General features: G+C 37.5%; 1 protein-coding gene across 39 annotated transcripts in view; it reads right to left on the bottom strand.

Moving 5' to 3' along the window:
• Positions 1-19005, bottom strand: part of CCSER1 (coiled-coil serine rich protein 1) — a 1487998-nt gene that overhangs the window by 1316361 nt on the left and 152632 nt on the right. The gene's annotated exons all lie outside the window — the stretch shown is intronic.

Below are 19005 nucleotides of genomic sequence, written 5' to 3'. Positions count from 1 at the left end.
ATAATCTGTAGGGAAATTTTATACTGGTGCAAAAACATAAAGATGACCAAGAATAATTAAAGTCTATTCAAAAGAGTACTGTATTAGAAGACCTAAGAACATTATTCAAGACCAAGGCAATGGCACCCCACTCAAGTACTCTTGCCTAGAATCCCAGGGACGGGGGAGCCTGGTGGGCTGCCATCTATGGGGTCGCACAGAGTCGGACACGACTGAAGTGACTTAGCAGCAACAGCAGCCTTACTACTCATACTGGTTCTGTGATTTGGTAAATTGTTTAATCTTAACTTTTTATGTTTCTTTATTTAGATTTAGTAGGCATGTGACAGGCATGATCACTGTCTTCTGAGTAAAATCCCCCACCACTGCCTGTTGGCCAGCACGAGATGAACCATGGGACTCAACAAGTAACTGACCCAAGCTTAACAGAATCACAGACCAGACTAAGGCATGACCTGATCCTAGAATCTCCACTCAAAGAAAAACCAACCAAGACATATTCTTCCTCTTGGAGTTTGATTTAGGGAGTTTACAGATAATCAGTCCACTGGCAGAGGAAAGTAAACCACATCATAAAGGATCGAGAGAAGAGTTATACACAAGATAAAGTTATGAGGAAACCACTGTTGTGAGTTAAAGAAAAGATGAATTTTTGAAAGTTAATTCAACTGGTAATGCTGAGTGAGCCTACATACAGAGAAAAGTAGAAACACAGAAAATGAATAAACAAGAGTAATGTCAGAGTACTGATGATGAAGACAAGAAAGAAGAGGAAGAAAAGGTGGCCAATGCAGTTTGTTAACTGTCATGCACCAAATACTTGAAATAGATTATCTTTTTTTAATGCTTATAACTAGAGAAGTAGCTCTTAACTCTGGTCACTTTATAACTGAAAGGTAAATTGCCTACATCACTCAAAGCAGGACTAGAAAGCGAAGCTGTCTCTAACCACAGGGTCAGTTCATAATCAGCATGATATACACTGCTTTCATGAAAGTAAAAAGCCAAGAGCTTATGCTGCAGAAGGCCCATATGTCCCTTTTCAGAGATTCCAAGTTGTATGGTAGATCTTTCTCTTACAGTGACTACTATTTTTCTTCACTACTATTTTTCTTTCCTTTCATAATGTGACATTATTTGGTTTCTACTTTGTTTTGTTTTGCTGTGATTCTGAATTTCAGTTAATTCCTTAACGATAATGTGCACACCCCCGCTTTTTCAATTTGAATCATATTGTTTCACTTTGCTGTTTACTGCAACCATAACTAACAATAATAAATACTACATAAAATGACAAGCCCTCCACTTTATCATCCTTGCTGCTAAGTCGCTTCAGTCGTGTCCGACTCTGTGCGACCTCATAGACAGCAGCCCACCAGGCTCCCCCGTCCCTGGGATTCTCCAGGCAAGAATACTGGAGTGGGATGCCATTTCCTTCTCCAATGCATGAAAGTGAAAAGTCAAAGTGAAGTCACTCAGTCCTGTCCGACTCTTCGCAACCCCATGGACTGCAGCCCACCAGGCTCCTCCGTCCATGGGATTTTCCAGGCAAGAGTACTGGAGTGGGGTGCCATTGCCTTCCCCAGTATCATCCTTACAGATACGAAACTGATCAAGTATACACTTTCATGGCCTTGAAGAAGTGTATGAAAAAAACAGAAAATATGTTCTCTGTCAGATACTAAGTCGCTTCAGTCGTGTCCGACTCTTAGCGACCCCATAGACTGCAGCCTACCAGGCTCCTCCATCCATGGGATTTTCCAGGCAAGAGTACTGGAGTGGGGTGCCACTGCACTCTTAAATACTTGATATCTTGTTCTGCTGCTGCTGCTGCTAACTTGCTTCAGTCGTGTCCGACTCTGTGCAACCCCATAGACGGCAGCCCACCAGGCTCCACCGTCCCTGGGATTTTCCAGGCAAGAACACTGGAGTGGGTTGTCATTTCCTTTTCCAATGCATGAAAGTGAAAAGTGAAAGTGAAGTCGCTCAGTCATGTCAGACTCTTTGCGACCCCATGGACTGCAGCCTACCAGGCTCCTCCATCCATGGGATTTTCCAGGCAAGAGTACTGGAGTGGGGTGCCATCGCCTTCTCTGATATCTTGTTCTAAATGATATAAAATCAATTTGCCCTCCATGATTTTTATCAGATGGTCTTTAACTGCACTCACTAAATGTGAATTTAACTCAAACTATGTGCTAACTGCTTCTAAAACATTTAAGTATTCTTGCAAGACTCTGACTGAAGAAAGTTTAAAATACAAAGACATTTTCATTTGCGAGGTCTTCAACAAATTAAAACTATCTCATTTTCCTCTCAGCTTATATATTCTGAAATGGATGCAAAAAATAACACAATTTTTTTACATTTTCACAGTTAATAATGATGTAATGAATATCATTCTCAGCTGTGTTTTTTTATTTATATGCAAGATTTATTTCCATTCAAAGCCCAGTGAATAACTTTGCTCCAATTAGAGTATTATCAGCCATAACGATTTGCAGCTGGTGGTGAACCTAGGGATTTCAATGCTTTAATGTCAAGATATTTACCATTATGTTTCAAATATATTCAGAATTCATATATATTATGTTTCTTAATCTCTTTTCAGTAATTCTTGCAGCTCTATCAGCAACTAAAAGTCAAAGAGTGAGTAAATACCATATCTCTTAGGCAAGTATACAAATGATTTATTTAATAATGAAAAACTTTCAGAAAAAAAGAATTACAACAAATACACCTCTTTCTAAACCCTTAATGAAAATAACCAGACTTCCATTTACTATATATATATGCTACTAATAGATCTACTATTAATATAAAGATTGACTATATTCTTTGCAGCCAAAGATGGAGAAGCTCTATACAGTCAGCAAAAACAAGACCAGGAACTGACTGTGGCTCAGATCATGAATTCCTTATTGCCTAATTCAGACGTAAATTGAAGAAAGTAGGGAAAACCACTAGACCATTTAGGTCTGACCTAAATAAAATCCCTTATGATTATATAGTGGAAGTGAGAAATAGATTTAAGGGACTAGATCTGATAGATAGAGTGCCTGATGAACTATGGACGGAGGTTCGTAACATTGTACAGGAGACAGGGATCAAGACCATCCCCATGGAAAAGAAATGCAAAAAAGCAAAATGGCTGTCTGGGGAGACCTTACAAATAGCTGTGAAAAGAAGAGAGGTGAAAAGCAAAGGAGAACAGGAAAGATATAAGCATCTGAATGCAGAGTTCCAAAGAATAGCAAGGAGAGATAAAAAAGCCTTCCTCAGTGATCAATGCAAAGAAATTGAGGAAAACAACAGAATGGAAAAGACTAGAGATCTCTTCAAGAAATTAGAGATACCAAAGGAACATTTCAAGTAAAGATGGGCTCGATAAAGGACAGAAATGGTATGGACTTAACAGAACCAGAAGATATTAAGAAGAGGTGGCAAGAATACCCAGAAGAATTGTACAAAAAATCTCTTCACAACCAAGATAATCACGATGGTATGATCACTCACCTAGAGCCAGACATCCTGAAATGTGAAGTCAAGTGGGCCTTAGAAAGCATCACTACGAACAAAGCTAGTGGAGGTGATGGAATTCCAGTTGAGCTATTTCAAGTCCTGGAAGATGATGCTATGAAAGTGTTGCACTCAATATGCCAGCAAATTTGGAAAACTCATCAGTGGCCACAGGACTGGGAAAGGTCAGTTTTCATTCCAATCCCAAAGAAAGGCAATGCCAAAGAATGCTCAAACTACCGCACAATTGCACTCATCTCACACGCTAGTAAAGTAATGCTCAAAATTCTCCAAGCCAGGCTTCAGCAATATGTGAACCGTGAACGTCCAGATGTTCAAGCTGGTTTTATAAAAGGCAGAGGAACCAAAGATCAAACTGCCAACATCCGCTGGATCATCAAAAAAGCAAGAGAGTTCCAGAAAAACATCTATTTCTGCTTTATTGACTATGCCAAAGCCTTTGGCTGTGTGGATCACAATAAACTGTGGAATATTCTTCAAGAGATGGGATTACCAGACCACCTGACTTGCCTCTTGAGAAACCTATATGCAGGTCTGGAAGCAACAATTACAACTGGACATGGAACAACAGACTGGTTCCAAATAGGAAAATGAGTACGTCAAGGCTGTATATTGTCACCCTGCTTATTTAACTTATATGCAGAGTACATCATGACAAAAGCTGGGCTGGAAGAAGCACAAGCTGGAATTGAGATTGCCAGGAGAAATATCAATAACCTCAGATATGCAGATGACACCACCCTTATGGCAGAAAGTGAAGAGGAACTAAAAAGCCTCTTGATGAAAGTGAAAGAGGAGAGTGAAAAAGTTGGCTAAAAGCTCAACATTCAGAAAACTGAGATCATGGCATCTGGTCCCATCACTTCATGGGAAATAGATGGGGAAACAGTGGAAACAGTGTCAGACTTTATTTTGGGGGGCTCCAAAATCACTGCAGATGGTGATTTCAGCCAGGAAATTAAAAGACACTTACTCCTTGGAAGGAAAGTTATGACCAACTTCGATAACATATTGAAAAGCAGAGACATTACTTTGCCAACAAAGGTCCGTCTAGTCAAGGCTATGGTTTTTCCAGTGGTCATGTATGGATGTGAGAGTTGGACTGTGAAGAAAGCTGAGCACTGAGGAATTGATGGTTTTGAACTGTGGTGTTGGAGAAGACTCTTGAGACTGCAAGGAGATCCAACCAGTCCATTCTAAAGGAGATCAGTCCTGGGTGTTCTTTGGAAGGACTGATGCTGAAGCTGAAATTCCAATACTTTGGCCACCTCATGCGAAGAGTTGACTCATTGGAAAAGACTCTGATGCTGGAAGGGATTGGGGGCAGGAGGAGAAGGGGACGACAGAGGATGAGATGGCTGGATGGCATTACCAACTCGATGGACATGAGTTTGAGTGAACTCCGGGAGTTGGTGATGGACAGGGAGGCCTGGCATGCTGCGATTCATGGGGTCACAAAGAGTCAGACACGACTGAGTGACTGAACTGAACTGAATAGATCTACACTGATTTCTTTATGTAAAAACATTATAGACATACAGAGATATTTATACATTGAATGGGATGACATGGAGTTGATATAAAATATATTAGAGACAAAAATCTTTTATGTTTCACTTTATCTGCTAATAGTCACTTAAATGAAGTTCTTCATTCCAGCTAAACTGGAGAACGACAAAACTATCTGTACAGTTGGGATTATCCGTACTATTTAGAAAGACTCTTTAAAGTCTGGATGCAATCTATATCTCCAGATTCATTATTCTCCTCCTCATATTTTATTCTCCAATTGCACTGATTACTATTTGCCATTTTCTGTTCACTTTCACCATCAAGACATTAGCAGATGTGGGTCCATCTACTTCCAATGTCCATTGTTGTAGAAAATTTCTATTTCTACAACATGGTCCCTCCCAGAATGTCATCTCTGACCCCCATTTTCATGCTGTCTTTCATCTTGGACTTCGTACGTCTCTTAAATCCATCCTCAAGGTCTAACTTTCATAGCAAGCATCTGACTTCACTATTTTACCTTAGGTTTCTTAATGGCAAATGCTACTTCTTCTTCAAGACCCCAGTGCCTAATACACAATCAATGCCTACAGAGTAAATGGATGTCATAAAGCAAAATTTTAACTTGAACACATCAGTATCTCAAACATAAACAAGCATATTTTCTCTCTCACTACCAAAAATAAATGCTACCATTTTGAGCTTAATTATGTTGAATTCCAACTTTCAGTCATGAATTAATTTGAAAGCCTTTCAAACTGAAAAATCAATGATCTACATTTTGCTTACATGTGAAGATAATGCTAATAAGCTGAATAACACATCATCAAGTCAACTTTGACTTTTCATGAAAGACAAATACAAAAAAGATAAATACATGGTAATTTTATTTTTACTATAAATTTACTACAATTATAACTATTTTAATTCTTTAGCAAATCTTGCACATATTTTCATATGTTTTTATAAATTTCCAAATCAGACAAAACATATTTTCTCAATTTTTATCTAATGTGTCTTAGCTTAGAAGTCATAGTCACTTTAATCATAACAGGTTTAAAAAATATATAGGTTGAATTAGACCTGCTCATTGTCCAAGGACCTTTATTATCATAAATATTTTCTTTGAAAATACAAATTCTTCATGTAAGATTATCTTCTAAATATACTTCTAATGCTGTCTAAATAAACAAGTTACCCTGATATACAGAAACACCATCTGAAAAATGCAGACTGACTATATTAAAAGTGGTATGAAACTCAGTTCTACCTCAACTGAAGAAATAATATCCTTTGTTCTTGAGCACACAATTTAACAAAAAGCTCCCAGAAAGTACTTTATTCAGTGATCTCTACAACCTTAGCAAATACTACCATTACCCTTAATAGAGCACAACTTACATGGTTGATCTATTCCAAATAAACTGGAGCTAAATTTCTTATTTGGCATGGTTTAGAAGGATGTGAATTCCATTTCAAGAGGTTATATAAATCATTAATATGTTACCTATTTAAAATTAGAGTTAAAGCAAAATACATTAAAAAAATAATATATGCTGAAAAATTATACTTTTCTTCCACAATTCCAAAGGCATTAACCAAAGACATAAAATAACCTTCTAAGTTTTCACAGCTATCACCTTGGAACCTGGGCGCTATATGCACAAACAGGTATGCCTATCTGTGCAAGTAAAAGAAATAGAACAAAATAGCCTTCATCTTTTTTTTCCCTGTAATTTTCTATTTCCTAGAATTTAGACAGTCCTAATATTATTCAACTATGAGCCAAAGATGATAAAGGGACCCAAAGTCCCACATCTGAGATAGTATTATGTATTCATTTTCTCTCTCCCAAACTAGTAGTATATTACTGCAAAAACAAGACTACACAAAGAACCTTTTATACAGACATGTGATGAGCATAACAAAATGGGTTTCTAATGCAAGGTCTGCCACTTACTAGTAGTGAGAACTAGAACACAGATAATAATTATTGTATAGTGATTCGTCTTCAAGGATGGAAGGTATAACAACAGAAAAACATATAACACTCTGCTTGGTACAGAGTAAATTTGGACTTTCTTTTTTTAATGAAATGCATCCAAGCAAGTGGTACATGACAGTACAGCACACAGAGTAATTATGAGAATGAGCTATTTATCAAAATCTACCCCGATGACTCAATTTAAAAACCCATCTAAAAATCTAGGGGGAAGTGTATAAACTGAGGTCAGTATTCTTACCCCTTGTGATACACCTTCCTAAAGTACACATTTTTATTACAATTTTAAAATAAAACAAATATTTGAAATGTGTGTGGGGAATGTTACATAAGTTAAGTACGATCCTGGCTCTATCTTTTCTCAAAAAGGATATCAGAAAATAACCAGGTAGAGCCTAAATGACCACACTGAAAAGGAATCAGTGATACATGGTGAAAATGGGAAAAAAGAATATTCATAGAAGTCAAATACTCACTAGGCAATAACCTTCAACATTAAGAAAATAATGACAGGAAACAAATCTTATGTAAATATATCAAAGAACACATCAATTTTCACCAAAATTAAATATACAATAGCTTGAATAAATTTCCAAGTCAATCTTATCTAATGATGTTATTTTGGTGCACATTTAAATGAGGCCTGAGAGGTGTTATGGCTTAGCTGGAAAGGCCTCTAGCTCAGATTCTATTACAAAGTTCATGCAATTTACATCTCAATCTCTTTTTTCCTTAATTGAAGTAGAGCTGATTTGCAATATTGTGTTAGTTTCAGGTGTACAGCAAAGAAATGCAAAGAAACTCACATTTATGTATACATTATTACAAGATACTAAATTATTACAAGATACTGAATATTATTCCCTACATTTTACAGTAAGTCTTTATCTATTTTATATATAGTAGTGTATATACGTTAATCTCATACTCCTATTTAACTATGGTGTAATCTATTTTTAAATGTAGTTCTAAAATGTTTAATTATTTTTTTTTTTTAATGAATGGTGAACTAATGCAGGTTTCTGTAACACGTAAATCCTCACACACATGGACAAGGGCCACTACAACCAGCAGGGATGGTGAAGACAATACAAGATACATTGAAAGGATGAGTGATCAGAACGAAATGGGTTATTTGACTGGTCACAGGGAAGAGAATGAGAATGTCAGCCAAAGATAGCAAGAATTAGAAATGGTATAATTGACTGAATATCTTTAGAGATTTATTAAATTTGCTTATAATTTAGCCACTTGAATATAGCAGTAAGTTATTTTCGTCAATAAAAAAGAAAAATGACACAAACAAGCAATTGCTTACATTAGAAATGCTTGTTTATATCAAAATGATCTGACCCTAAAAATAGCATGTGAGCAGAGATAGACTGCCCCTGATTGGACCTATAAATCAATAAATCAATATCCTAGGTGCTCAATTGCATAATAATAGAAACCATTACAATATTGAAGGAGAATACATTTCAAAGAGATTATTCTAGCAGGATTTAGGGAAGCAAATGTGTTCCTTGTCTGAATTAATAGTAGGACAGGAACCATAATACATATTTAGAAAGACACTTTATCTTGAAACCTAGCCAGATATAATCTTAATTCTTCATTGACCAGAACAGACAACAGAGAGAGAAGAGAAACATACAGAGAAAGAATAGATATTGACCAGAGATTAGACAGAATTTAATAGTGAAAGAAGAAAAAAACTCTAAGTCATATCTACAAATGATCCAGGCATAAGTAAATAATGAGCCTATATTGATACTTAATGCTACAGTTTATGTTCTGGGATTTATATACAATGAACGTGTACTGTTAAGAAAGCAGACTCTCATGCAAGAATATCTCAATCTGAATCCAGCACTACATACAAGAGCTGTGGGACTTTAGAATGATTTTAAAAGTTATTTAAACTCCCTGAGGCTTCACTGTCCCAAAGACTTTGTGATAATCTAATAAATAACACCAAAAAAGCACTTAGAACATGGTCTCCTGCTGCTGCTGCTAAGTCACAACCAGGACATGATAAATGTTTAATAACTATAAATTATCAATAAAAATTAACCATACATATGTTATTTCACAGTCAAATATATTTTAATTTAGCTTAAAATCTCCCCAACCTCTCTCAGCTGGAAGTTCTAATTCTGTCTACCAGTAGACAAATATTCTCATTTCTAGTTGAGACAGAAAGGAAAGTTAGAGGCCAGAAAATCCATATGTCAATGGGCTTGCAGCTTGGAATTAATACACACATACACATACACACACATAATTGAGTTCAATTATTCAGTATTATTTTTTTCATTTTCAACAAGATAATCTAGACTTAAGCAAATAATCCACAATATTATGAATTTTCAAAGACTACCTCAGATGGTGAACATGATTCTCTAAAACTGAACTTGATAAATTTGCTGAGTGATGACAATGGCATAACAAACATGCAGCTTTAAAGAGGACACCAAACATCTGAAAGTATGTATGCTTGTTAATAAAGAAAATTTTATTACTTCTTATTTCTACATTGGAGAATGAGATTTGGTCTTAAAATATTATTTTGGGAAAAAACTACTTACAATCTCCTAGATTAGGTTTCCTAGAAGCAGAGCCTAAGTAAGGAATTCTTGTTCAAGCAATTCACTACAGAATTACTCTCAGCAGAAGGTAAGGAAAGAAATCATGAGAGGTCAGGGGTAAAGCTAATCAAGGATGTGGCTGAGAATGGCAGCTAGCTCGAGATGAATCGCATGGAATCTGGAACACTTACTGACACCCTGACACAGTGGCAGCCCTTTTGTATCCCATGCCAGTCAACCAACTGTAGAACCTTCAAAGGACTGGAGAAAATATTTGAAACATATAAAACAGGTAAAGAATTGTTATCTGAATATATAAAGAATTCTTATAAACCAATAAGAAAAAGACAATTCAAACAGAAAAATAAATGGGCACAAAATATGAACACGTAATCCCAGAAAAAATACAAATTACATACATATATATATATTCAATATAAAAATACATATAAAAACATATTCAAACTCATTCGTAATCACAGAATATAGAATGAGCTCCTACAAGCCAGTAAGACTCAGACAACACTTAGGAAAAAAAGGTTTCAAATGATATAGAGAGGAATTTCATGGAAGAGGAAACACAAAGCACTGATCAACATATGAACAGGTATTCAACTCCGTTACTAATCAAGAAAACCAGAGATACTTTACACAGATATTTTTCACCCATAACATTTCAATACTAAATAATATAAAATTTGAATGAAAGAAGTAGTACTCATAGACAGTTTTAAAGGAGTGCAAATGAAGATCATTTTAGAAAATTATGTATCAAAATACCAAATTAAGGAATTTCACTTTGTAGCATTTACTCAAGAACAATACTCACATATCTGCACAAAGAAACATAAGAAAACATGTATATAAACATTCAATATGCATTTATAATAGTTAAAAATAATATAAATGTCCAGTAATAGACTTAAAAAATAACATATGGTATTATCTACTCCACAGTATAATAGACAAGACCTAAACCATAAGGTAAAAGATATGATCTGATAAAAAAAAAACTCCCAAGGTATTTAATTTAAAAAATCAAGAACTTAAGTGATATGCTATTTGGAATGCAAAAGTAGGAAGTCAAGAAACACCTGGAGTAACAGGCAAATTTGGCCTTGGAATACGGAATAAAGAAGGGCAAAGACCAATAGAGTTTTGCCAAGAAAATGCACTGGTCATAGCAAACACCCTCTTCCAACAACACAAGAGAAGACTCTACACATGGACATCACCAGATGGTCAACACCGAAATCAGACTGATTATATTCTTTGCAGCCAAAGATGAAGAAGCTCTATACAGTCAACAAAACCAAGACCAGGAGCTGACTGTGGCTCAGATCATGAACTCCTTATTACCAAATTCAGACTTAAATTGAAGAAAGTAGGGAAAACCACTAGACCATTCAGGTATGACCTAAATCAAATCCCTTAACGGTTATATAGTGGAAGTGAGAAATGGATTTAAGGAATCAGATATGCTGATGACACCACCCTTATGGCAGAAAGTGAAGAGGAACTAAAAAGCCTCTTGATAAAAGTGAAAGAGGAGAGTGAAAAAGTTGTCTTAAAGCTCAACATTCAGAAAACGAATGTCCCATCACTTCATGGGAAATACATGGGGAAACAGTGGAAATAATGTCCGATTTTATTTTGGGGGGCTCCAAAATCACTGCAGATGGTGACTGCAGCCATGAAATTAAAAGACGCTTACACCTTGGAAGGAAAGTTATGTCCAACCTAGACAGCATATTCAAAAGCAGAGACATTACTTTGCCAACAAAGGTCCGTCTAGTCAAGGCTATGGTTTTTCCTGTGGTCATGTATGGATGTGAGAGTGGGACTGTGAAGAAGGTTGAGAGCCAAAGAATTGATGCTTCTGAACTGTAGTGTTGGAGAAGACTCTTGAGAGACCCTTGGACTGCAAGAAGATCCAACCAGTCCATTCTGAAGGAGATCAGCCCTGGGATTTCTTTGGAAGGAATGATGCTAAAGCTGAAACTCCAGTACTTTGGCCACCTCATGCAAAGAGTTGACTCATTGGAAAAGACTCTGATGCTGGGAGGGATTGGGGGCAGGAGGAGAAGGGGACGACAGAGGATGAGATGGCTGGATGGCATCACTGACTTGATGGACGTGAGTCTGACTGAAGTCCAGGAGTTGGTGATGGACAGGGAGGCCTGGCGTGCTGCGATTCATGGGGTTGCAAAGAGTCGGACACGACTGAGCGACTGAACTGAACTGATATACATTTTATGTAAATAACAAATATATTATGAAAACTTCTAGACAATAAATATTCTATAGATTCATATGTCGGAGAAGGCAATGGCAACCCACTCCAGTACTCTTGCCTGGAAAATCCCATGGACGGAGGAGCCTCGTGGGCTGCAGGCCATGGGTTCACTAAAATTTGGACACGACTGAGTGACTTCACTTTGACTTTTCACTTTCATGCATTGGAGAAGGAAATGGCAACCCACTCCAGTGTTCTTGCCTGGAGAATCCCAGGGACAGGGGAGCCTGGTGGGCTGCTGTCTACGGGATCGCACAGAGTTGGACACGACTGAAGCAACTTAGCAGCAGCAGCAGCAGATTCATATGTATGTAAATGCATAGGAAAAAATCTGGAAGGATGTACTTCAAAGTGTGAACCAGAATTATCCCTGAAGAGTACCTCTGTATTGGTGGTTATCATCAATGGGGCATTAATGTAACATGTATTGTGAAGTTTAAACAATGAAAATGAATTCATGAATTACTGATGCCTTTATAGTTAAAACTTACAAAATTCAATTTGAATCTGTATAAAAATATATGGCCTATCAAAATTTCATAATGCTAAAGAATACAGGAATATAAATGTGTTTAATTCCAAAGGTATAAAAAATTAATAATAGCTGCCTCTGAAACAGAATGAACATGTAGAAAATGATTTTTATAAAAATAATTTGAACAAATGTGACATATACAAAAATCAATTCTGAGTGTTTAATAATCTAATCAAATATTTTATATTTAACACCAAGCATTTAAATAAATGAGACCTCCTGAAGTGCTAAGAATCCCTACATTAATATAAAGACTTTGTATTTTTCATGAACCTATATTTTTAACACTGAAATTATATTTTATCTGACCATCAGTCCAAAGTGATGTTTATAAATTGAAATTTGCTTTTCTAAAACTGAAAATTCTATTTCATTTTACATATTGAAAACTACTTCTATCCTTTAAAAAAAAAACCTCATTATTCTTTTACCATCTGATAATTAATATAAATGTTGTCAGTGATAGTTCAGATACAAATGATTTGTTCTAGGCCTTAGATAATCTTCTTAATGTTTTAGTATTTCCATAATACAAACAATAAACCACCACAGATTATGTGGCTGGCTAATAAGTCTGAGTTATATGACTTAGAAACATGTGACATTATGACTTTTTCTCATTAATAATAAATTAATGGTATTATAAATTCTTTCCAAGGCTAGTAAAAGAACCAAACAAGTTGGTTTATATTTCCTAGGATCACATGCATGCTTCAATAAGACATTTTTAAAACAGTTTATTTGCTTTCTAAATATTAAAATAGGTAGATTTGCTTTATATTTTAATTTTTGTACTAGAAAGGTAATGACCAAGTTCATAACAACCTGCAGTTGTGTAGAATTACCAATAGAGGGTGGAAAAGATCTTTCTTATCTGTAATGAAGGTTTGTTTTGTTTGTTTGTTTGTTTTTGTTTTTTACTCTTTTAACTTTCAAAACCAATTTAAGATTTATTGGGCAGGTAACTACAAAAACTGCAAGGAGATCCAACCAGTCCATTCTGAAGGAAATCAGCCCTGGGATTTCTTTGGAAGGAATGATGCTGAAGCTGAAACTCCAGTACTTTGGCCACCTCATGCCAAGAGTTGACTCATTGGAAAAGAATCTGATCTTGGGAGGGATTGGGGGCAGGAGGAGAAGGGGATGACAGAGGATGAGATGGCTGGATGGCATCACTGACTCGATGGACATGAGTCTGAGTGAACTACGGGACATGGTGATGGACAGGGAGGCCTGGCGTGCTGTGACTCATGGGGTCGCAAAGAGTCGGACATGACTGAGCAACTGAACTGAACTGAACTACAAAAATATCACAAAGTATTTTATGTAAGTGAAAAAGTCTCCAAATGTGTTCTCAAATTTTTTCTCAAACAATTACTATCATCCAAAACGGTGGGATAACAGGGCAGCTGCAATACTAGGAGGCCAGTGTTCGCTTAAGTCCTTTTTGGAGGTAATCGGTAGCCCTACATCAGGCCAAACAACTAACAGAGAGGGAGCACAGCCCCAGCCATTAGCAGACAATTGAATTAAAGGTTTACTGATGATGGCCCTGCCCACCAGAACAAGATTCAGTTTTCCCCGCAACCAGTCCTTCCCATCAGGCTGCTGCTGCTGCTGCTAAGTTGCTTCAGTCGTGTCTGACTCTGTGCGACCCCAGAGACGGCAGCCCACCAGGCTCCCCCGTCCCTGGGATTCTCCAGGCAAGAACACTGGAGTGGGTTGCCATTTCCTTCTCCAATGCATGAAAGTGAAAAGTGAAAGTGAAGTCGCTCAGCCATGTCCTACTCTTCATGACCCCAAGGACTACAGCCTACCAGGCTCCTCCGTCCATGGGATTTTCCAGGCAAAAGTACTGGAGTGGGGTGCTATCCCATAAGGAAGAAGGAACTAAGATCCCACAGCCTCTAGAACAAAGACCACACTGTAGAAAGATAACAAAAATGATCACATGGATCACAGCTCTGAGTAACTCAAGGAAGTTATGAGCCATGCTGTGCAGGGCCATCCAAGACCAACAGGTGGAGGTCCACTGGAGAAGGGAATGCCAAACCACTTCAGTACTCTTGCCTCGAGAACCCAATGAAAAGTATGAAAAGGCAAAGAAGATATGACATGGGAAGAAGAGCCCCCAAGGTCAGAAGATGCATAATATGATACTGAGGAAGAGCAGAGAGCAATTACTAATAGCTCCAGAAAGAATGAAGCAGCTGGACCAAAGCAGATATGTTGCTCATTTGTGGATGTGTCTGGTGGTAAAAGTGAAGTCTGATGCCGAAAAGAGCAATACTGCATATGAACCTGGAATGTTAGGTCCGTGAATTAAGGTAAATTAGACATGGTGAAGCAAGAGATGGCAAAAGTGAATATCAACATTTTAGGAATCAGTGAACTAAAATGAACTAGAAGGAGCAAAATTAATTCAGATGACCATTATATCTACTAAAGTAGGCAAAAAACCTTAGAAGAAATGGAGTAGCCCTCATAGTCAACAAAAGAGTCTGAAATGCACTATGTGGGTGCAATCTCAAAAAGGACAGAATGATCTAGGTTTATTTCCAAGGCAAACCATTCAACATCACAGTAATCCAAGTCTATTTCCCAACCACTAATGCCAAAGAAGCTGAGGTTGAACAGTTCCATGAAGATGTACAAGACCTTCTAGAACTAACACCAAAAATAGATGTTCTTTTATTCGTAGGGGATTCGAATGCAAAAGTACAAAGTCAAGAGATAACTGGAGTAACAGGCAAGTTTGGCCTTGGAAGACAAAATGAAACAGAAAAAAAGCTACCAGAGTTTTGTCACGAGAACACACTGGTCATAGAAAACACGCTTTTTTAACAACACTCGACAACTCTACACATGGACATCATCGTGTGTGTGTGTGTGTGCGTGTGTGAGTCACTCAGTCGTGTCTGACTCTTTGCAACCCCATGGACTGTAGCCCTCCAGGCTCCTCTATCCATGATCAAATGATAAACACTAAAATCACACTGATTATATTCTTTGCCACCAAACATGGGGAAAAATTTAAATAGTCAGCAAAAACAAGACCTGGAGCAGACTTTGGCTCAGATCATCAAGTACTTACTGCAAAATTCAGACTTAAATTCAAGAAAGTATGGAAAACCATTAGGCCACTCAGGTATGACCTAAATCAAATTGCCTTATAATTCTACAGTGGAAGTGATGAATAGATTCAGGGGATAAGATCTCATAGACAGACTGTCTGAAGAAATATGGATGGATGTTTGTAACATTGTACAGGAGGTGATAACCAAAACCATCACAAAGAAACAGAAGTGAAAGAAGGTAAAGTGGTTGTCTGAGGAGGCCTTACAAATAGTTGAGAAAAGAAGAGAAGTAAAAGGCAAAGGAGAAAGGGAAAGATATACCCAACTGATGTACAGGTCCAGAGAATAGCAAAGTGAGATAAGAAAGCCTCCTTAAGTAAACAATGCTAAGATAGAGAGGAAAACAGCAGAATGGGAAAGACTACAGATCTCTTGGGAAAAAGTTAGAGATACCAAGGGAATATTTCATGCAGTGATTAGCAAAATAAAGGACAGCAACATCAAGGACTTAACAGAAGCAGAAGATATTAAGAAGAGGTGGCAAGAACACACAGAAGAACTCTGCAAAAAAATGTCTTAATGATCCAGATAAACACAATGGTGTGGTCACTCACCTAAAGCCAGACGTCCTGGAATGCAAAGTCAAGTGGTCCTTAGGAAGCATTATTACAGACAAACCTAGTAGAGATGATGGAATACTAGCTGAGCTATTTAAACTCCTAAAAGATGATGCTGTTAAAAGTCCTGCACCATATTGCAGCCAAGATGGAGAAGCTTTATACACTCAGCAAAAACAAGACCGAGCTGACTGTGGATCAGATCATGAACTCTTTATTGCCAAATTCAGACTTAAATTGAAGAAAGTAGGAAAACCACTAGACCATTCAGGTATGACCTATATCAAATCCCTTACAATTATATACTGGAAGTGACAAACAGATTCAAGGGATTAGAATTGATAGAGTGCCTGAAGAACTATGGACAGAGGTTTGTGACATTGTACAGGGGGCAGTGATCAAGACCATCCCCAAGAAAAAGAAATGCAAAAAGGCAAAACTGTTGTCTAAGGAGGCCTTTCAAATAGCTGAGAAAAGAAGAGGAGCTAAAGGCAAAGAAGAAAGGAGAGATATACCCATTTCAACGCAGAGTTCCAAAGAATACCAAGGAGAGATAAGAAAGCCTTCCTCAGTGATCAATGCAAAGAAAAATAGAGGAAAACAATAGAATGGAAAAGACTAGAGATCTCAAGAAAATCAGAGATACCAAGGCAACATTTCATGCAAAGATGGGTACAATAAAGGACAGAAATCATATGGACCTAACAGAAGCACAAGATATTAAGAAGAGGTGGCAAGAATATAGAGAAGAACTATACAAAAAAGATCTTCATGACCCAGATAACCATCATGGTATGATCACTCACCTAGAGACAGACATCCTGGAATGCGAAGTCATGTGGGCCTTAGGAAGCATCAATACGAACAAAGGTAGTGGAGGTGATGGAATTCCAGTTGAGCTATTCCAAATCCTGAAAGATGATGCTATGAAAGTGCTACATTCAATTTGCCAGCAAATTTGGAAAACTCAGCAGTGGCCACGGGACTGGAAAAGATTAGTTTTCATTCCAATCCCAAAGAAAGGCAATGCCAAAGAATGTTCAAACTACCGCACAATTGCATTCATCTCACACACTAGTAAAGTGATGCTCAAAATTCTTCAAGCCAGGCTTCAACACATGAACTGTGAACTTCTGGATGTTCTAGCTACATTTAGAAAAGGCAGAGGAACAAGAGATCAAATTGCCAACTCTTCTGGATCATCAAAAAAGCAAGAGAGTTCCAGAAAAACATTGACTTTGGCTTTATTGACTAGGCCAAAGCTTTTGATTGTGTGGATCACAACAAACTGTAAATTCTGAAAGAGATGGGAATACCAGACCACCTATCTGCCTCCTGGGAAATCTGTATGCAGTTCAAGAAGCAACCATCTAAACTGGATATGGAACAATAGACTGGTTCCAAATAGGAAAAGGAGTACATCAAGGCTATATATTGTCACTCTGCTTATTTAACTTATATGCAGAGTACATCATGTGAATATGCCAGGCTGGATGAAGCACAAGCTGGAATCAAGATTGCTGGGAGAAATATCAATAACCTCAGATATGCAGATGACACCATCCTTATGGCAGAAAGCAAAGAAGAACTAAAGAGCCTCTTGATGAAAGTGAAAGAGGAGAGTGGAAAAGTTGACTTAAAACTCAACATTCAGAAAACTAAGATTGTGGCATCCGGTCCCACCACTTCATGGCTAATAGATGGGGAAACAAAGGAAACAGTGAGATACTTTATTTATTTGGCTCTAAAATCACTGCAGAAGGTGACTGGCACCATGAAATTAAAAGACGCTTGCTCCTTAGCAGAAAAGCTATGATCAACCTAGACAGCATATTAAAAAGCAGAGACATTACTTTGCCAATAAAAGGTCTGCCTATCAAAGCTATGTCATCCACACATGACACAGTGGTCATGTGTGGATGTGGGAGTTGGACTACAAAGAAAGCTGAGCACCAAAGAATTGAAGCTTTTGAACTGTGGTGTTGGAGAAGACTCTTGAGAGTCCCTTGGACTACAGTGAGGTTCAACCTGTCAATCCTAAAGCAAATAAGTCCTGAAGATTCATTGGAAGGACTGATGCTGAAGCTGAAACTACACTACTTTGGCCACCTGATCTGAAGAACCAACTCATTGGAAAAGACCCTGATGCTGGGAAAAATTGAAGGCAGGAGAAGAAGGGGATGACAGAGGATGAGATGGCTGGATGGTATCACCGATGCAATGGACATGTGTTTGAGTAGGCTCTGAGAGATGATGATGGACAGGGAAGCCCAGTGTGCTGCAGTCCATGGGGTCGCAAAGAGTTGGACACAACTGAGCAATTGAAATGATATGGCAATAAATTTGGAAAACTCACCAGTGACCAAAGAACTGGAAAAGGTCAGTTTTCACTCCAGTCCCAAACTAGGAAATACCAAAGAATGTTCAAACTACTGTTTAATTATGCTCATTTCACATATTAGCAAGGTAACGCTCAGAATCGTTTAAGTTAGGCTTTAGCAGTACTGAAAGCAGAACAATCAGAGATAAAATTGCCAGCATCCTCTGAATCATAGAAAAAGCAAGGGAATGCCAAAAACACATCTACTTCTCCTTCACTGACTACATTAAGACTCTGAGTGTATCATAACAAACTATGGAAAATTCTTACATAGATGGGAAAATCAAACTACCTTTCCTGTCTCCTAAGAAACCTGTATGCAGGTCAAGAAGCAACAATTAGAATCACACATGGAATACTGTACTATTTCAAAATTGGAAAAGGAGTATGACAAGACTGCATATTGTCACCCTGCTTATTTAACTTCTATGCAGAGTATATCATCTGAATTTCCAGGC

The sequence above is a fragment of the Bos grunniens genome, chromosome 6, assembly GCF_055505025.1.
Source record: "Bos grunniens cultivar Pamir isolate PY7600 chromosome 6, Bosgru_T2T1.0, whole genome shotgun sequence".
In the NCBI taxonomy this organism is placed as follows: Eukaryota; Metazoa; Chordata; class Mammalia; order Artiodactyla; family Bovidae; genus Bos; species Bos grunniens.
Note: the sequence above shows the minus strand (reverse complement) of the source record. Positions and strands in the feature narration are given on the sequence as shown.